Source organism: Martes martes (genome assembly GCF_963455335.1).
Source record: "Martes martes genome assembly, chromosome: 1".
Taxonomy (NCBI): Eukaryota; Metazoa; Chordata; class Mammalia; order Carnivora; family Mustelidae; genus Martes; species Martes martes.
The window spans coordinates 107,800,351-107,822,064 of record NC_137888.1 but is presented as its reverse complement, the minus strand read 5'-3'; the positions used below and the strand labels follow the sequence as shown (position 1 = coordinate 107,822,064).

Sequence of the window (21,714 nt, the reverse complement as noted above, 5' to 3'; positions counted from 1 at the left end):
GTAGGGTGCTTAAAAAAAACTACCCACAACTGCCCCCAACTAGGCAGAAGTAAGGCATTCTTATCTGGAACAATCTGGCCCCCAAGTGTGTAAGGCTCCGGAGCACAGCATTATAAAGCCAGTATTTTACTGACTACAGATCAAACAGATACAGGCACCCCGCCCATCCTCTCAGGGCTCAGCAGCTGACGCAGGCAGCGGGTACACCAGAAAGACGCCCCTCTCAGGGACTGAAGAACAGAGCTGTTACAGCCCAGCAGAGTTACTGGTGGGGAGGCGGGGGGGTGTCCGGATTTCTCGCTTAAGAGTGGAGGAAGACCAAATGACGATACAGGAGGGAAAGAGTTCTACTGAAAGACCAAAGATTAAGAATTTTCTCTTAAATCCTGATAATGAAGGTCTGATGACCTACATCTTTCTTTAAGCTCAGTTGAACTGTGTCTTTAATGAGAACAAGGATGTCCGCTAGTGTTTTTCTAAACATAATTTTCCCCAGGAATTCCTGGGCCGGAGATCATGCCAAGGACTCTTTGTTCCTCCCTTCCATCTTGATTTTTACCTGACCGGACAGAAGGATGTCAGGTCAGAGTTCCTGATATTTCCCGAAGGTCAAAGTCACTGACGTGAGCTGCCACTCCTTAAGGCCACCAAAGTGTGGAATGTTTACCTTGCTCACCTTAGCAAATTGAGCTCTTTCCTAGGTCAGGCCCCAGGCCAACTGGGCCCCCATACAAAGAGAAAAGGGAAGAGAATGCCGAGAGTCTGTCCTCAGAGAAGACCCACCCCCTAGTCCCATAGCCATCAAGGTCAGTACAGGTGAAAGGAACCACTAGGGCACTCACTACTTCTCTATATTACCTTGGCCTTAACATCACCTAGGAAGCACCTAAAAATAGACATGCCCAATACTGTCCTCAGTGGCTTCTGATCTAATTGCTCCAGACCAATAAACAAGGAGCCCTTGAAGAACGGGAACATTCGCAAGAGGGGGCCTCAGGCAGAGTGGGAGGGGCCGCGTTGGCTCAGCCTAGGGTGAACGTGGGTGGCAAGTCAACAACAAGACCTCAAGCATGTGAAGTCCTTGCTTAGCTCCACAACCCGGGGCGTCCGCTGCCCCTTCATGGCCCAGAGTTCCTGAGGAGGGAGCAGGGCCTCGGGCTCAGTCTGGGTCTTTGAGAATTTCAGGCCAAAACCGTTGTCAATTCTGAACCACCCTCTCCAAGGGGAGATGTGAACAACTCACATCTGTTATGAGGTCAGGGGGAGTCAGGCCTACCAAAGAAAGTGCTAACTGCCCTTCGCCTCCACGTGCATCTTTCACCTTTCTCTCCCCTCAGTTGTGAGGGTGAGTCTGGTCACCAGATGACACAGGCAGCAACGTGACCGAAGATTAATCTTGCGGGCACGGAGTGTGCTGCAACCGGCGCTGTCTCAGACAAGGGCTCGCGCTCAACTTGCTCTGTTGGCAAATGGTCCTTCTCCCCTAGAGGGCAAGGGCTGGTTTTCTGAAGTTTTCTATATTTGCATCCCTCCCCACCACCCATACGCAAAGACGACTTTATATCGGCACCTAGTTGGTGCTCATTGGAGTGTGCTGACCAGTAGAAGGCTTGGATAGTTTTCTTCAGGGGCCAGATCCACAGATCTCAACATTCACTAGCTCGTCCCACCCTCAACCCTCCCTACTCGTCATTCCCCTCCCTTCATTTCAGGGATCCCAGGGCAGACCCATTCCTTGCCCTTCTCCACAGAGGAAGTTTCCCAGCCTCCAGGGAGGAGCCCTCCTCCTGTGTGGACCTGCACCACACTCCTGACCTAAGTGAGTGTTCTCTTATAGGCTCCTCTCGGTGCTATTGAAGGGTGAAGGTCTTATCCTTCCAATCGGATAGGGCTCTGCGGGGATAGAGTTCACTAACACCCATTCTGCTGTTTCAGCACTGCCAAGCACAAGGTATACAAGTGGTACTCAATATCAGACTAGGGCCCACTGCCAGGCCTTATAATATGTATGTTGGGGTGGGGAGGGGGGAGGTGGCTAATTTTTAAATAGGGCAATGATTTCAGACTTGAACCGAAATCATCAACGAACATGAAGCCCCTACTGGGTGTGTATCCCTGCAGAGAAAGAGAGAGGGAGAGAGAAGTCACCGTGGCTCCTTCTGGGGGCTTCCTCCATGCCAGGTGCAGAACTAAACCTGTACACAGAAGAGTTCGTCCAACCCTAACTGCCATCCTCTGAGGTGGGCAACATTATCGCTTCCATTTCCCAGAGAAGGAAGCTGAATTTTAAAGATGTCGAAGGGCTTTGACTAGTAAATGGAAGGGCCAAAACTGGAACCCAGCACTGTCTGAATCTGAAGACCATGTTCTTAAAGGCTGTGCTCCAGTGGCCATCTTGTCTGACCTGTGACTCTCTGGGCCACAGCCGTGCCCACCTAACCCCAGAAGCAAATGGTTTCAGTTATAAGGAAACCAACAGTATTGAGATCAAAGCCCAGTGCACACTTGGGATGCTAGATACTTGATATGGTGAACTGGATCTTACAACAGCCCCGGATGGTTGCTGGTATTACGGTGGAACTTTGGCATTTACAGAGTCAACATCTGAAATTGTTAACTATTGGAAAACAACCCCAAAGGTCCTAAACATAAAACAGGCTGATTTTGCTCATGAATGAATATGAAGTATGTGCACAGAAAGCTGGCAGAAGCCAGTCCCTTCGTATGTGAGAGAGCTCATCCCCAGGTCACGACCCAGGGTACCGGGAGGTGGAGGGGAATGGGCAGGCTCTGTGCCCTCCAAGCACCAGGAAATGATACAAATAACTCCTTGTGAACTACAGTTCCCAAAGAAATAAGGCTGCTAGTCCTTGTGAAGGAAAGTTTATACTCTATGATGAATGTCTACTAACAGATTTATTAATGCCTATAGCCCTATTCATGAAATCATGAACTCATGATTCATGAAATCATAAGAGACAGAAATTAGTTAACTGTTCAATTATGTCTGACTGCATATACGGGGGAAATTTTGTGCTCTGGTAGCATATGCATGAGTCCTCTATCTGTCAGAAGAGAATGAATGTCTCACCTTAGGGCTGTTGTCAATAAATGAGAACTTGGTCACAATGACGAAGAGGAGGTTAAGAATTCTCAAAGATCTCTTGGGATACGTGGGTGGCTTGGGCAGTTGAGCATCTGACTCTTGGCTTCAGCTCAGGGCATAATCTCAGGGTGGTGGGATCAAGCCCCGGGTCGGACCCCATGCTCAGCACTGAGTCTGCTTGAGACTTCCTCTCCCTCCCTCCCCCTTTGCCCAGCCCCCCCACCCCGCCCTCTCTCTAAATAAATAAATAAATAAATAAAATCCTAAAAAACAAAAAAGAGAATTCTCAAGGATCTCAACAGAACACCCTCACGAATGTCAAGTCTGCTGTTGCAACACTTTATAGAAGAGGAGTGTGAGGCTGGGGAGTCATGCACCCTGCCCAGACAATGTCTGGCCCTGAAGCCTGTGAGCTCTCCTTCCAATAGCCCACTGGCAAGTCAGCAAAAAAAGTTGTCAACTGCTGCATGCTGACCCAATCAATGAATATGACTTAGGAGGATGGAGGGGAAAGGAGGAGGAAGGGGGAAAGGAGAGAGCTGCACCTGGGTTCCCCGCCATCCTTCCCACCCCCGACCACTGCTGGCCTGGGCTTGGCAAAGCTGCGAGCTTACCTTCGGACCACATCTATTTGGAACAACCAATCTGACAAAGATGCTGGTAGCTCTGAGCGCAGAACTATAGACCCACAGGTAACTGCCACTCCCCTGCACTCACGATGCTAACAGCCTTAAATACCATGAGAAATCAGACAATGACCTAAATACCTAATGCACTATTTACTTTTCATCCCACCACCCCCACAGGCACAGCCCGACAGTGAGCACCTGAATCAGCTAGTTACCTCAATGTTGCCAGGGCCACGGTCAGTGCCTGTGGCTTGGCTCCATGTGCCAAATAAGTGAACATTTTCTTCTTGCAAAGAAGGTGCTCCAGAGTCATAGCCCGGGAGTAGGGGCCCTACATCCAACCTGGGATCAAAGCGTCCATGGAGGGGGAAAGCCTGGAGGACAGGAGAGAAACAGCACGGAGGTGGGCGAGGGGACTCCGAAAGGGAGACTGGGACCTCGGCCCGTGGCACTGTGAGTCGGCGCAGATGAGTCCAGTGATTATCAGGCACATAGTGGAGAGCAGATAAAAAGCTTCAGAGCAGGGGAGGGAAGTGCTGAGCCTGCAGAGACTACCCAGTGCCAGCAGAACGAGACTGCTTGCTGCAGCTCACAACAACCCCCTCCACTCCCTGAAAGGAAGCGGCCAAGAACCAAGAACAGCTGCTGCTTCTGGGCCACCTGCCGCAGGCCACATCTAAGGCCAGATACCTGCCGAATCTTCCAAATAACCCCTCAAGGCAGCGCAGCACAGAAACCGAGGGTCAGGGAGGCTGCGAGAGGTGCCCACGAGCACCCTACTCTTAGGACACAGAGCCAGGATCTCAACTGAGATTTGACCCAAGTCCCACAGGCCAGGAAAACCTGGGTGCAGGCCCCCGTGCAGACAAGACGAGGACAGACACTCAGATGGGACCCGGTTTGAGAGAGCGGAGCAAAATTTCATGGGAACGCAAGCAGCTTTGCCATCGGAAGAATCTAGACTTGGATCCCAGCTGCATTATTCATCCCTGTGTGATCTTAGGTAAATGTGATATAAGCACTCAGTGTCCTCCTTTGTAAAATGTATGCAAAACCACCCACCTCACAGGACTGCTGTAAGGGTTGGAAGTAAGGAAGTAAGGAAGTAAGGACCATGCTTACTAAGTGGTGGCTTGTAGACCTGCACCTGGCAGGAGTGGGGAGGAGGCACGAGAGGAGGCAGCCCGGCGTTGCTGCCGTGGGTAGAGGAAGTCTTCATTTTTGAGAGGAGATGAACTTTCTGGGAGTGTCATGAGTCAATATTTGTCTTTGGCTAAATACAGGACCTCAATATTCACCTCGACAAAGTCGATGTCTGCTGCTTTCAGTGTTAACTCCTTCAAACGCTGCAGCATAGACGAGAGAAGCAGATTTGGACCCTTGGGAAGTCAAAGCTGAGGGAGTGGTTCTAGGAAGGCTGAACTCCTGGAAAACTTGGAAACCAGGTCCCAGGCGAGTGGTCCCTAGCTGTCCACTCAAATCACTGTGTGTCCTTGCAAGTCACGTATCCTCTCGAGCCTCTGTTTGCTCACAAGGAAGGGAGCTGAACGATCCTTACTTCAGAGGGCCATCGTGAGGCCCAGGGGAGAAAACAGGGGAGAAGGAACTTTCCAGCACACAGATGAAACTATTGTTGTTTTAAGTTTCTCTAAGATCATGATATAACTTCTTCACCTCTATAAAGCCATTGGAAATAAAGCTTGTAGGTAAAGCACCTGCCCATTTCAAAGAGGAAAAAGAAACACAGTTTAAGGAACACCTACTTAAGACGCTGAAGATTTCTCCTTAAAGCATCCTTCGATTATGAATAGAGGTGACTTACAACCGTTAGAATCCCTTCTCTGTGATCATATGCATGGAAACACAAAGCTGTTCAATTCCCTCAGAGTCTGTCCCCCAGAGACCTCTGCAGACCCCACAGGGGAGGGGAGTCCCGCAGGAGGAGGGGGCTGGAAAGTTCTGCCCCAATTTCCATGGAGCAGGGAGCTCACTGCCTGCCAGGGCAGGAAAAGCCAGTAGACCCAAATTCCCACAAGAAAGCCTTCTGTCCTTTGTCTGGATTTTCCCTTGATTCAGAAAATAGTCCAAACTTATTTCCCCTCCTAACCTTACCCTTAGGTCTCTTGCAACTGTACTGGGCCCCTAAGAAGAAAACAGGAAGTCAGTGAAGTGATCCCAGAGTGAAACCAGGGTAGGCGGGGAGCACTGAGGTCTGGGCACCCAACTTTAATTTCAGGAGAAACGCTTCTGTGCCTAGTCAGCCACATCCCTGCTCTGAGCTGAGTGTTGGGGGGTGTTGGGGGGTGTTCTGGCCTTCTTACTTGGTGTTGAAATAACCCAAAGTGTTCTCACCACCCCGACCTCTCACCAATCAAAAGCTATAAATGGAGAAAGAATACGTTGGGTTGTCTCTTAGTCTGTGAGCAGACGGGTTATTTAGAGCCACAGTCCTCTTTCCTGTTTCAGCTGTTCTCGCCCTTCTAGAAGTGGGGTGTGTGTGTGTGTGTGTGTGTGTGTGTGTGTGTGTAGTAAGAACAAGTCCAATTTAAGGGCTCTGGGCTTAGGTATAGAGAAACAAGGTGAGGAAGATGAAGGGCCGGGGAGGGGGCAGCAAGTTGAGGCAAAGACCCCCCCACCCACCCATCCCACACCTTGGCTGGATTGCCCTGGAAAGATCACGTTCCAGGTCTGAATTCTGCTCCAGAAAATAAGGTGAGTCACGGCCAAACACACCCACCTGAAGTTCACCCCAAGCCTCTAAGCCCAGCACCGCAACATGCATTCCTACTGGCCCACAGAAATATGATTAGCAGTCAGTCAGAACTCCTGCCTCTTCATTCACCCAGCTCCCAGGATTTCCCGGCTTATGACACTGCCTCCATCTCCCTACCACAGCAGAAAGACCAGGGAGACTGCAAAGAACGAAAGGTACAGAGACAGTGACACAAACAGGAGCAGCAATTCCCTCAGGGGCCTACCCCGTGCAGGGAGCAGGGAAGTGGGGACACCTAGTCTGAGCACGGGACAGCGCGGGTCCTTTTATCGCACCCTGATCCTCAGCCTCCGAAGGACGACAGCCACCATCCCCTGATGGACCACCGTGCACCAGGCTGACCCCGGCGAATCTCTGTAACTTCACCCCCACGGAGGCTGGCAGCCTGTTCCAGGTCTTCACTGAAGACATCTGAGACACAGAGAGGCTGAGGGTGTGTAGTCAGTAGCTAAAAAAGGACAGAGCCAGGATTAGAACCCGGGGCTCCCTGTGTCTGTTCTCCTTTCATCTTCAAAGTGAGGAATGCAGAGGTCTTCTTTCTTTCTACTCTCCTCGCCTGCTCCCTCCCTAAAAAGTTGGGAAGCAATTCAGTGTCAGGCTGGGGAACTCAATGTCACCGGAAACCAAAGAAAGACACATGAAAACAGTAAATTAATCTATCAAATTAATAGAGGCTGGAAATGTATATAACAGAGAGCTGACAAGAGCACTTTTATACACGTCTTGTATGGAAATTACATACACTATCCCTTCTGAAGAGCGATTTGGCAAAATGTATCAAAGCACCAAAATAACCATTCTCTCTTAACTCGGTGGTCACATCTGAAAAAGTTAATAATCAGAGAAGCTGTCAAAGCCTGTAGTTCCATCTCAGCCCACAGGTAACCTGAAAGAACCACCATTTACAATAGAGGAACACCTAAATGTTATGGAATGTCCACAAAACGGGATATGATGAAATAATTAAAAATCACATCCATGAAGATTTCTTAAAGCTTTTGAATGAATGATTGCATACATAGAGAAAACCACAGAAAGTAGTAAATTGAACCATCAGGTACTTATTACCCAGCATCTGCAATGATTAATTTATGGTCACTAGTTTTTCGGAGTTTGTTTTTAAGATTTACTTATTTATTTGAGAGAGAGAGAGCATGAGCATGAGTTGGGGGAAGGGCAGAGGGAGAAAATCTTCAAGCAGAGCTCTGCTGAGCACTGAGCCTGCCACAGAGCTCTATCTCACCACTAATGAGATCATGACCTGAGCCAAAACCAAGTGTTGGACGCTTAACCGACTGAGCCATCTGGGTGCCCCAATTTATGGCCAATCTTATCTCAACCATATCCAACGAGTCCCCCAGCTTGGGTTTTAGAAACAAATTGCAGACACCATAGCACTGCATCCATAAATATATCAGTATGTATTTCTAAAATATATTCATTTTCCAAAACATAAATTATCAAACCTAATAAAACTTGCAGTAATTAAGGTTTCTAAGCAAAAAGTGTTTAAAATACAATGTGAATTGATAAAGAATATTATAAAACCACATATACTATAATCTTAGTTGAAAGAAAGTGTTGTGTAGGGAGGGGGAGGGAAGAGAAAAAGAAATGTTATTCATAGAGAAAGTAACTTGAAGGAACCATGTCCAAAATATTGCCAGTAATATATAGTTGCCCCTGTGTCATGGCCTTAGGATTTTTGTTTACTTTTGTACTTTTGTCTGTAGTTTTACTAACAGCAATCTATGGTGTTAGATACCTATTTATCATTTCTCTTATTTTTCTTTCATATACATTCAAAGTTTCCCACTCACATCATTTCCCTTCAGCATGAAAAACTTCCATTAGCAGTTGAGAGTAGGGCTGCTTGGGGCACCTGGGTGGCTCAGTTGTTAAGCCTCTGCCTTCAGCTCAGGTCATGATCCCAGGGTCCTGGGATCAAGCCCACATCAGGCTCCCTGCTCAGCAGGAAGCCTGCTTCTCCCTCTCCTACTGCCCCTGCTTGTGTTCCCTCTCTCACCATCTCCCTCTCTGTCAAATAAATAAATAAAATCTTTAACAACAACAAAAAAAGAGTAGAGTTACTAGAAATGAAGTTTCTTGTTTTTTCCTTCACCTGAGATCTTTATTTTTCCTTCACTTCCAAAGGGTACTTTTTTCTGGGTATAAAATTTGGAGTTGACAGGTCTTTTCTTTCAGTATTTTCAAGATGTTATCCCCCTGGCCCTGGCCAACCTGGTTATAAATGAGAAGCCTATAGTTCTTTTAATAGGCTTTTAATAGGCTTGACTATTAAATAGGAAATGTATCTTATTTCCCTAGCTACTCTCATATTTTTTATCTTTCACATGCAGCAGTTTCATTATGATGTGGCTGAGTAGTTGTTACTGAGTTTATCCTATTTAGGATTCACTAAGGTTCTTTTTTAATTTTTTTTTAAGATTTATTTATTTATTAGAGAGAGAAAGAGTGCCCACAAGTGAGGGGAGGGGCAGAGGGAGAGAGAGAAACTCAAGCAGACTCCCCACTGAGCACAGAGCCCAATGCAAGTCTTTTTTTATTTTTTTTAAGATTTTATTTATTTATTTGATAGACAGAGATCACAAGTAGGCAGAGAGGCAGGCAGAGAGAGAGGTGGGGAAGCAGGCTCCCTGCTGAGCAGAGAGCCTGAGGTGGGGCTCGATCCCAGGACCCTGGGATCACGACCTGAGCCACAGGAAGAGGCTTTAACCCACTGAGCCACCCAGGCACCCCACCCAATGCAAGTATTGATCTGAAGACCCTGAGATCATGACCTGAGCCAAAACCAAGAGTCAGACACAACCAACTGAGCCACCCAGGTGCCCCACACTGAGATTCTTTAATTTGTAAGTTTATGTCTTTCCCCACATTTGGGACATTTTTAGCCATTCCGTCTTCAAATTTTTCTGCACCAATAGGTTTTTTGTTTTTGTTTTGTTTTTTTTTCTCCCCACCCTCTGGGTTGGGACTCCAATAACATGAATTTTCAACTTGTTGATGTTGTCCCATGGTATCCTGAGATGCTGTTCATTTTTTCCCAATTAAAAAATGTATATTTACAAATATAAAATACTGCATAATTTCTACTGATCTATCTTCAAGTTCACGGATTTTTTTTCCTCTGTCATGTCTTTTCTGTCACTAAGCCCATGCAATGAATTTATTACTTCTCATCTTTTCAGCTCTAAAATTTCCATCAGGTTATTTTGTATAGTTTCTATTTTTCTGCTGATAATTTCTATCTTTTCATTCATTTCAAGAGTGAAGAACAGTTATAACAGCTACCGTACGTCTGTCTCATAATTCCACCATCTGAGTCATCTCAGGGTTAGCACCTATTATGGTCTTTTCCTTTGAGTATTATTCAGATTTTCCTGGCTCGTTTTATATTGAGAAAATTTGGATTGTATCCTGGACTTTTGAATAATATGAGACTAAATTCTGCTAAAATTCTCTGGAAAGAAATGTTGATATTTTTATCAATTTAATGGACAATTAACCCACTTAGGTTCAGATTGGAAATTCTGTCTTCCTCTTTTGCAACTGGTAGCTTTGATGCCAGCTCAGGTTTCAAAGCCTTCACTAGGCTAATTGGGTCTGCCTGTCCCATAGGCAACACGGGGTTCATCTAGGACCTGGGTAGTGCTAATGTCATAGTCAAGTATTCCAGACCTTTGCTGTGCTTCTTTGGGTCTACGCCATGCACACACACACACACCTTGGAGCATTCCCATGACTTATATCAGTCTATGTACAGAGTGAGTGGGGCCCTTTTTCCAGCTCTCTCCTCTCAGCGATTTCCTCCCACTCCCTGGTGGCTCCTTTGCTGGGTTCTTCTGGCTGGAAAGATGGGGCTATCTACAGTTTTAGCCTCCCACACCATTATGCAATTCCACGTGACAAGGACCATTATGGGTCATTGTCCAAGTTTCAGGTCCAGTATCCTACCTGCCTGCTATTACTCTTAGGGCTCTCATGCAGTTACTTCTGCATTCTATCCAGTTTTTTCATTATAAACAGAGGGAGGTTATAGTTGGATTACATCATCTCGGCTGGTACTGCTGCCCTTCCTTCTCAGCAGTTTCTACTTCTCAAAATTTCACTTATCTCTCCAAAGCTCCATTAAAATATCATTTCCTTCCAAGAAGCCACCCTTCTTTCTCCTAGCTAGGAAAACTCTCCTCTTCCTCTATGTTAGGGATGATTACAATTTGGCAATATTGAGACTCACAGCCAAATCTTTTCATGACCATCTTTGTTCAAAGATCTGCGTTCAAGGACATGGCTGGAATGAAATCAAACCCAACCAAGAAGCCTCGTGGTGGTTAGGAGAATAGATTTCACCTAAAACCTAGCTTTGCTAATTGCTGGATGTGTGACTTGAGGCAGGTCACTTAATTCAATGTACCTCAGTTTCCTCATCTATGGAATGGGAATAATTATACCACAGAGAAATATTGTGAAGATTAATTAGGTTAATAGTTAGAAAGCACCTAAAATAATGCCATGTTGTAGGTGTAAGAGATTTTCACTCTCTCACAGGTTCCCATAACTTTGCTCTCCAGATGAAGTAACCCTACCCAGGGAATAAGAAAGAACAGACAGAATGAGCTCTATCTCCACCTCTTACTATGCCCTGAAAGGGACTATAATAATTTCAGTATATGCTCAAAAAAGCACAATTTGTATATCTGGATGAATCTTCTAAGAAGCTGCATGGTAGAATGAAAGGATAATTGCCTAACGTGGGTTAGGATCTGGCTTCCAGAACTGGGTTTCCTTTGGGTCTGGCTTTTCTGTTCTAATTCATGACTACATAGGGCAGAGACCGGTCTAGCTGCACATGGCGGACAGAGTCAACCTTTGTAAAAGGCAAATAGAATTGGATCATTTCTTAATTTACCCTCTAGCGCCTTCCAGATACACACATAATAAAATTTAAATTTGTCAGAGTTTTTGTGATTTTTACTGCTACTGTTGTTATCTGTAACCTCATATTCCACCACTCCCTCACAGCTCTCACATTCCAGCTGGACTAAACTAAGGAAGTTCCACCCATCCTACCTCACCATTTCCCACTCACACCACTGCTGTCATCCTTGAGCTCAAATACCTCTCCCTACCCTCTTGTCAAATATGTTAAATGCCTCCTTTTCTATGCCAACTCCTCAAGGACTTCTGAGAGGTTTTCCCAGACTTTCCAACACTGCCTGGTTTGGTCCTCCCTCCCTTGTGTCCTAAAGCTCGCTGTATACCCTGGTAGCACTTCCCAGTAGGTGGTAACTCCTTATTTTATAGGTCCCTCTCCCTCACTGCACCAGTGTTGATCAAAAACATGTATTTTACATGAGTTGCTCTCAAAATCAATTCAGAGCATCACTACCAGCTTTTTTAAAAATAGAATAAACTATGTGTGTGTGTGTGTGAGAGAGAGAGAGAGAGAGAGAGAGAAAGAAAGCTCTATTTCTCTGTAGAACTCAAACACACTGATACAGCCTCAATGCATTTTCAGTCAAAATCCCCACTGTTATTTTGTAGACACTGACAAGCTAAGTCTAATATTTATAAGGAAATCCAAAGACCTAGAAGAGCAAAAGCAAACTTAGAAGAACAAAGTTAAAGAACTTACATTACCAAACTTATTATAAAACCATAGTAATCAAGGCAATGTGTTGTTGGGGTAAGGACAGACAACTACAACAGGGAAAAACAAACAAACAAACAAAAACACACACAAAATCCCTGAACGGGCCCACACATATACAAGAATAACATTTTACAATGCTGCCAATGAAATTCAATGGAGAAAGGAAAATCCTCTTAATAAATTGTTCTGAAATGTCTGGATATCTATGCAGGGGAAACAAATTGACCTTGAACCTCTACTTCACTTTATCCATATAATGAGTTTGAGAAGGATCTTAGACCTGTATGTGAAAGTTCCAATGACAGCACTTCTAGAAGCAAATATAGGAGAGTATCTTCATGAACTTGGAGCAGACAAGGATGCCTTAGGGCACAAAAGGCACTAAATAACGAAAGGGACAGTAACGGTTAAGCAGAAGTTCATCCCATTTGAAGTCCAATTTATTCGAAAATGGATCTGACAACCAACCTCAGGTCTTAACGTGAAAAAGACTGAAGGGGCCCAGAAACAACCGTCTCAGGGCAACACGTACCCAAGACGTTCCAGGGCCTCACACAAGGGTAATAGCATCATATTTCACCAACGTGGTAGGCCCAGAGTTAAGAAGCATTTAAGAGAACAAGATAAGGTCTTTGGCACTGGAAGAGTGGAGTATCGCTAGGAGATAAGCCTCACTCAGAACGTACGGTGCTACTAAACCAGGTAATTCTGATCTGTAATCTACAATAACTCAGGCAAAGAAGAGAACAGGTTGGGTTGGAGTAGACATACTGAGGATATGAAACAGAAGGGAACTGAGAAAGCATCTCATGGCTTCTCGCCATCCCATTTTTAGAGATGAGAAAACAGGCCCACTGGCATAGAGGAGGCCACATCACGGGTCTGCAACAGAGCCAAACCGAAACTCAAATTTCTTGGCTCCCTCTCAAATTCTCCTTTTATCACTGTGTCATGCTGCTGACTTCAGTAGCCGGCCAGGCTTTATGAGAGATGTAGGGGATTTGCATTAGTCCTTACATATGAGGATTTGAGAGGCTATCAGTTGAGAGGCTATCAGTGAAACTCTCAGTGCACTGCCCTGCATATAATAGGTGTTCAGTAGAGAATACTGTTGTTATGTTAGACTGGACTTCCCAGAGGAGCAGTGATGAAGCAGAAGGCCCCAGAGGCAACATTTCTAGGCAAAGCGTATTTCACACCAAGATTAATCCTATACCTGCCTAGCACTCTGTCCCATCAGTTCCTGCTGCTCAAGGAAAGCCAGTGAGGCTCGCTCTGGCTCTTCTCTAACTCACAAGTCATGAGGATTGAAGAAGGAAACATTCATCCTTTCTGCGATATGCCCAGAGTTCAAACCGGACATGAACACACCATGGAACTAGACTCATGCCAACTCTTTGGCACAGGTCAATGGCACAGATGGGAACTGGGGAGATGTTGAAAGAAAGAGGACGTTTAGGGATGAGAAACAGCTGGGATAAAGGAATAAACCCATGCCTCACAAGGTACAAAGCCGCAGAAGCAAAGGGAAGTACTGCTGCATTCATTTGTCCTTTGCCTAAGCGGGGAAAATGGCACTTAATCTTCTGCTTACCTTCCTTTGCAAATCCATCTACCATTGTCAAGAACACCCCTTCTAGCATCACGAGGTGGATTATCACAAGTTCATCCATTCAGCCAACAAATACTTACGGAGTGCTATGCTGTTCGGGCCCAGTGGTAGGTGACATGGATCCAACGGTGACTCAGGCTCAGTGCTACGTAACAAAGATAACAATGATACAAGGGTGACTACGGCAGGTCTCTGCCTCCGAGGGAGAAAGGCAGGTAAGAAAGAATCACAGTCGCCCAGTAAGTGACCATGAGCAGAGTCCAGTCACCGGGTCCCGATGGCTCAGGGAGGCTACCCTGGGGGAGACATCTCAACCCAGACGGAAAGATGAGGAGGAATCGGACAGACAGGAGCAGGGTGTGGGCGGGCCATGCTCAAGTGCCCCTTTGGCCATGTCTTTGTATTTCCTAAAGATTGTGCCTTTTACCTTTTCATTCAGACAAATTTCATCTGAGCATAACGAAACACCTGATACCTTCCATAAACCTGATGGTTTCTTTTGATGTCAGCTGTGGGGACAGGCCACTAAATTAGTAAGTCTATGAAGTATCACCCTCTCTCATTGAAATTAGGTACTTGCTGACCTTCAAAATGAGACTTTATGAAAACCTGTTAAAAGCTTCAGGGACGTGAAAAATGTTGCTTTGCTCCTACCTACAATGTAAGACATAAAAAGGCACCATAACAACAAACGTGGTCAAAACGCAGGAGCTCATTACAACAGAACTGCTGCTTAGACCAGTAGAAGGGGATAAAGCTCTCCCTTCCGCAGAGTAGAAAAGAAAAATTAAAACAACGTGTTTCCTTTGGCTTCCTTTATGCAGGGGCTTTTCCGTGCCGAGCTCTATGCTACCCATCATCTCACAAAAACCCCCAAACACCTCTGTGAGGCAGGGGCTATCATCCCATTTTCCAGAAGCAAGAACAGAAAGGTTAAGTGATTTGCCCAAAGCAGGCATCTAGAAAGTGTTGGGTCTGAGATGCAAACCCACCTTTACAAGTCTCTCTGAGCACTAGTTACGTGGCAAGCACTGCTCTTAGTATCTCTCAAGGAGGAACACGTTTCACTCTCCTGGCAACCGTAGATGAAAAATGAGCCAATGAGAGATTAAATAACGTGCCCACCCCCACACATCTCTCTGCCTCCAAAGCAGAGGCACAAGATAGATCCACCAGCAAGAGGAGGTGCGGAGGGAAACGGGAAGTTCAGCCCTTTTCTGCAGGCTACATCCGGTTCACGATGGAGCTTCTTGCTCTTTTGGTCCCCCCGTGGGAAACCGAGGCTGAATTGTGGGGAGTGTTGTGTCCAGACTTGAAGGTGGTGAGTACTGGGGCTTGGCCCTCACCATCAGTCCACACAGGAAACTGTTTCACCAACCTGCCTCAAGGAAAGCCCCCCAGCACCTATGGTGGCCTTGTCTGTCCCTCTTTTCAGTGACGTCAGTGGTGTTCCAAGAGGCATATGAGGAAGTCAGTCCACATAAACACTTGGCACATGTTTACCCTCGTTTTCAACTTCACAAAACTTTGAGGAAATTTTCATACTCGGTGCTTGTGATTTTGTGGCAAAAATGGTGAGCTCACATAACACTTGATGGGAAAGTGGAAATGCGTGTTGTTCACTTTAAACGTCTACAGTGCTGTCTGTTAATTATATCTCAATAAAACTGGTAGGGAAGAGAAAAAAAACAAACTGTATTTCGAGAAAATGGAAGCAAGACCGCAGAACAACCAACATATTTTAAAACGTTCGTAGCTTTCTGGCCTAGAATTCAAAGGCTGGGGTATTTATTATAAAGAAAGAGTTCTAGGGGCACCTGGGTGGTGGTGTAGTCGGTTAAGGGTCTGACTCTTGGTTCCGGCTCAGGTCATGATCTCAGTGTCATGGGATCAAGCAAACCCCGTGTCGGGCTCCATGCTTAGCGTGAGTCGGCTTGGGATTCTCTCTCTCCTTCTCCCTCTGCCTCTGTCCCTCCCTGCTTATACTCAAACTCTCTCTTCCAAACAAATAAATAAATGAATAAATAAATTTTTAAAGAAAGTTTTAAATTTATAATTATAATTACTATTTATAAACAATTGTATTTAATTATATTACAATGTAATTAAAACAATTCATAAATATATTTACAAATCTTAGTGTTCTGATTTTATAACCTAATTACAAAAGATAGAAAAGAAACCTAGGCATGAGGTTGTAGGCTAGAGCATTAAATTTGTCAATTTTGAAATAATCTCAATCTCCAGTCATAGAAACAGGCAAATTAAATATAGAATTCAGTGATATCCTCAGAGGCCATTAACATACCACACGCACTGTAAAGATACAAAAATGTTTATGGTAAAAGGAGAAACACAATAAACACCATCCATGCTACAATTATAATAAAAACCTTCTTTTTCTTTTCCACAAATGGAAAAATGGATGACGGCAAGAGAACACTGTGAAATGAACACTGATGTGCCAGAACGCCAGGAATTAAAAAGTATATCGTTACTGCTTTTGCAATATTTGTGACTAAAACAAGAAAAACAACTTAGAACTCACTCGATCGCCCACAAGGCAGGCACGCGGCCCTCCTAACCCAGTTTCCCCTCCATTACAACTATCGCAGTCTTCCAGGAAAGGCATAAAACTCAGATAAAACACAGACTCTCCTGCCTTAGCACAGGGAGGGCAAACACATTTGCTTGGCACTCCACGGCCTGGCCGGGGCTGAGTTCTCTCTGAATTATAACCCGAACCTTCCCATAACAGGCTCGCTGCATACTGAAAGGACTCCCTCGAGTTCTGAGTTCGGCTGAAGGCAGCGGCTCCCTCTACTCTCCTGTGATCCCTCAGCCACCTTCCCAGAAGCAAGTCTAACAATGGTTTGGAAATCGGCTACCCCAGCTCTGCCCCCGCCCCCCTTGTCCACTGCACACAATACTATCAACGCCAGCAGCAAGGCAAACCCTCAGGGGTAATAACACCACATCAAGGCCATTGCTCATTTCCACCTATTCAATTCCCCCATCCCTCCAGGCTCAGATCAAGCAGCAGGGAGAGGAGGGACAGACCTGGGTCACAACCCAGCTCTCACTTTCCAGCTCTGCGACCCCAGGCAAGTCATATAACCTCTCTGCGCCCATTTCCTCAGCCATTAGGCAGTACTGTGATTGTTGCAATATACATAAAACACAACTTTACCTGGCACCAGAGTCACTAGGCGCACGCACTATGGAGCCCTAGCAGTGTGCCCAAGCCATCCTGAGACGTGCCGTCAATGTGAACTATATGGAAAACCAGAATGGAAGAACGTTGGATTGATAACTTCTATGTCAGTTGCCTAATATAGTAAATATTTTGTAGATATTGGGTTAAAGATATTAAACTAACCTTCACCTTTTATGTTTACTTTTATAAGGTGATTGTTACCAAATTTAAAATTACACGCGTGGCCCACATCTGTGGCTTGCTTTCTATTTCCACCGAACATGGTAACCGTTTGATGTTCACCCTTTCTCTACTTCCGCTCCCCATTCACTGGCCACACAGAGGTTCATGCCCAGCATTACCTAAAGTCATGAATCACATCTGCGGTTCAGGCTGAGTCCTTTCTCCTTCCCAGGCTCCAGGTTACCAACCTGAGCCAGGTGACAAAAAGTAGAAAGAAGATTAGATTCAGTATCCGAAAACTGAGCTCCCGTCCTGGCACTACCCTTACTAGTCAAGGAGCCCTCAGCATGCCATTTTACTCCACAGAGCCACAGTTTTGTCGATTACAAAACAGAGCGTACCGCCAGCAAGTTCGTGGCATGGGAGAGTGCAGGTGGAAGGTGCTCGGTAAACTGTCAAGGACTGCAGAGGTCAGGACCAAGTAGTAGAAGTCGCAGGGCAAGGAGGAGGTGGCGGCCCTGCCTGCCTGCTCTGGAATTCTCGGCCTTCCATTTTGTACACCTCACTATTTTCCATGTCTCCTGTCTCTAAAAACAAGTCTCTCCAAGAACCCGCCTCCCCTTCTCACAAGCGCCCCTACGTAAGGAAAGCAGCATGCTACAGACAGGCCCCACGAACAGAGTGTGTCCTGTGTACCAGGCATGAAGTGTGGTGGCGGGGAGGGCCTTGCAAGAAATCTGACAATACAACACAGACCGTGCTTGGACTGGAACAATCGAGAAGTCTAAGTGCACCAGGGACCAAGAGCTGGGTGCCCCTTACCTGGAAGAAGCAGAGAAGCACGGTGGCGAGGAGATGGACGAAATGGCCAACAGGAAGGACTCTTTCTGACATGCGCAAATCAGAAGGGGATGAAAGCATGAATGAGCACGGAAAGCGATAGCATTTAATCCAAAGTAAACATCGGCATACGCTGTACAATGGGCTGCCTAACAAGATAAATCTTATAATGAGAGGCCCCTAACTAAGAGGTCCTTCCTGCAGACGGAACACGATGGCCTTTCTGACTGTGCTACTTCAGCTTCTCCCAGGTTACCCCACAGGCCACTTGGACATATGCCATCTGCTGTTACGAGCTGAACTACCACCTGTGGCAACGGCAAAAACTTCAGCTTTGTGCACTGAGGCTTACAAGAGCAAAAGCCCCTGTCTCAAAACACCCTGTTGTTATTTTTAGCCAGGAAATACCTCCTTACCATCTACGCTCTATCAACCTCCCCCCAGGGCCAACAAGTGTGAAAAGCACAAATCTTAACCGTCCTGCGGGTGGGAGGGTGGGCTTCTCACCATCACTTTGGTATTCAAATATTTCAAGAAGCGAAGAATCTCATATGGTCCTATTTTCACTCAAGAATAAAAGGACAAGAGATCAGGAAGTGGGTGATTTTAAGAGGGACAGTTGAGCAATGAGAGGAGATAAGGCCCCTGAGGCAACGGGACGGCATCAGTGGCCTCAGTGGCCTCAGCGTCTGCCTCTGTTTATATGGACAGCAGAGCCACATCTTACCAATGGCTAGTCACAAAATCAGCACCAGGGCCCAAAATCCTCCTCCCTCAGGAAACTATTGATGACAAGCATCTTAGGAATTTTACAAGTCACATCCACCTATTATAATGTAAGGACTGTATTTGGATCCTGATTTGAGTAAACAAACATTGTTTTTTTTTTTTTAAGTAATCTCTACACCTATCTGTGGGGCTCGAACCCGTGACCCTGAGATCAAGAGTCACATGCTCTACCTACTGAGCCCACCAGATGCCCCTAAAAGGTTCTTAAGGATCTTTTAAGCATATCACTAAAATATGGACTTATACAGATAAAATAAAAAAATAAATAAATAAACAGCTGAATTACAAGTCAGGTAAAATAAGATCTTATTTTGTGTGGCTAATTATGGGCAGTAAATGAGCATTAAATGAAAAGTCCTCCTACTTTTAATCACCCATAAAATAAAACACACAGTCTGCTTATACAACACTGAATGCTCACACACAAGTTCATTCTGTGAACCCAACACAGCAGGGTTATCATCCCGGTCCGGAGCAGAGGACATTTTTTTTCCTCTGGGTAACAGAAGGAGCAATTATTTCGAGTTTAGCTCCACGCAGCACGAGAAAAACACTGGGATCAGACCCTGCACAAAGACGGTCACTCTACAGAGACCGAGGGCAAGTCGGACTCATGCCCTCGCCCTTGTGTGGGCCTTAGATCCATAGGACTGAGTGGCTATCAGAACATTGGTCGTGGTTTCAGTTATTCTTTCTTTTTGACCCCAGCCCTTCTTAAAAATGTGCTGAGTGGCTAGAGTTACACTGACATGCCTGTATGTTGCTTCTCTGAGGTTGCTTCCGGGGTCAGAGTTGCTATTTAGGAAAAGAAAATAATCACATCTGAACACACAGAAATACAGGGACGGTAAGGAGCATGCCGTGTTCAGGTGACACAGACAATCCTTGGGGAAGCAGCACAGCCATTTCTTCCTTATGTAGGAAGAGAGCCTACCTAAGGAAGAGCCTAGCACCCCATTACCATGATGATCATGTCACCATCATCATTGATGGTGGTGAAGCCCTATTCTATGTTAGGTGCTTTCCATTTTATCTTTAATCTTCTGAAAAACTCTGTGGGTTGTTTTACAGGTGAGGAAGCTGAAGCTCAGAGTGAGTGAGTGACTGCCCAAAGGCCACACGGCAAGAAGCGGACATATCCAAGATTCAAGTCCTGATCCCAAGCCTAGCCCTTTCCGGCACAGTGCTACCGCTGCAGAAACACAGGGCCTTCGAGCACAGCTCTTTAACTAGACCCCTTTATTTTCTAAAACATTTTTAAAGAAAAAAAGAAAAACAAACGAAATCCTGTTGTCAAACTGAAAAGCAGAGAAAACTGCACCGTGAGTCACGGGATGACTTCTACACGTTCGTGGCAGAATGAACGTGCAGAAGTCGTCTGTTTAGTCTCACTTCCAATTTCTCTGGCTGCCATATGTCGCTCGGATCCACTTGACACACTGAAGAGAATGGAACAGAGAACGACTCTTATGTTTGTAATGATAGAAATTCAGGTGATCCCAGAATCCACCCCCCCCTCAAAAAAAGATGCCCCTTATGACACTTTTTTTTCCTCCTTTAAACTTCAAATCCATTGGGTTGTCATGGCAACTTAATAACCAAGTCAGAGTGGCTATTCATGAAAGTGAACTGACAAAGCACATGCTCTGTCCAAAGGCCAGCCAAGCAGTGACTTAGGCACCCCCGGGGAGTTTGACCCCAGAACAGATCCCTTTATGAACTTGCTACTGTAATTCTTCATGTAGGAGTTTATCAAGTGCCTACAAAGGGAGATGCCAGTCCCAGGCTAAGGGCTGTGGGACACAAGGACACTCAAGTCAGAGTCCCAGTCCATAGGTAGCTCCAGGCATCATGGTGTGTGGGTGTGAGGTCAGCCCGCCATCTGTTGTCACAGGAGCCTATGCTTTGCCATCCCCAAGAGATTAGAGGGATGGGTGGTTTGGGAGAGTTTAGTAAAGGATCTGCCTCACAGGTACTGGCCAGCAATGAAAACCATCCAACAGAGAATTATAGTGGACTGTGGGTACCTTAAGGGCAAGGACCATGTCTAATTTGCCTTTGTATTTTCACAAAAGTAGGCCCCGAATATTTGCTGTGGGTTTTTCCGATTGCGGTCAGGTACTATATTTACAATGTTAAAAGATATTTATGGTTGAATACTGAAACTGTTCTCAGGTGGCACGACAGATTCTGAAAGTCTGTTTGAGGAACTAGATTCCTGCCCTCAGAATTGATTTGGCCATCTTAGGGGCAGCTGGAGATGATAGAATGATACCCACAAGGCCTCTCAAAGGCTGGGAACCACTGACATCCTAAGAGATAAAGGGCAGGCCACCTTCTGTCCTCAGAAGGGAGGTGACTGGATATTGAAGACCCCTCTAGCTTCTTTTGTGAGCAGAAGCTCTGTGTCTCAGTGGAACTCATTTCTGCCCATAAACTCAGTGGCCCCCAACCCTGGGAACAGTGGAATCATGGGAGTAAAGGCAGCAAGATGAATACGGACCATTACAGAAGGCACCAGGGCAACTCATACCCCTGACAAGTATGAGATGAGGCCATCAGGCAAATAACTCATGCTTCCAAGGGACTCTGGTCACAAAAACACATACCTTCACAGGTGAGACCTGGGGAGGCCAGAGGAGATAATCCTAGGTCTCTGTCAGGCCACCCAGGAAGGAGTTGTTGGTCTTCTTTGACCTAATATGTGGGAAGAACCAGTAAGTCTGATGTAAAGAGCATATTGAATATGAGGCAATTTAGTACAGGAGCCAGTCTCCCTGACTCCCAGTCTGAGTTAGGAGCCCCTTCCTTGAGCCCCACAACACCCCTTTCACAGTTTCTGTGCCCATCTTCTCTGCTAGGGTGTGACCTTACACCCAAGACTTTTCTACCACATCGCTAAGTCCAGACTA

General features: G+C 45.9%; 1 protein-coding gene across 2 annotated transcripts in view; it reads right to left on the bottom strand.

Moving 5' to 3' along the window:
- Window positions 1–21,714, bottom strand: part of ST6GAL1 (ST6 beta-galactoside alpha-2,6-sialyltransferase 1) — a 118,062-nt gene that overhangs the window by 45,170 nt on the left and 51,178 nt on the right. Inside the window, exon 3 of one of the 2 annotated variants that reach the window (XM_080809686.1) lies at window positions 13,875–13,939. The exons of the other annotated variant lie outside the window; for it this stretch is intronic. The gene's annotated coding sequence lies outside the window, so the exon portion shown is untranslated. The remainder of the gene's footprint in view (window positions 1–13,874; window positions 13,940–21,714) is intronic. 2 annotated transcript variants of the gene reach the window in all.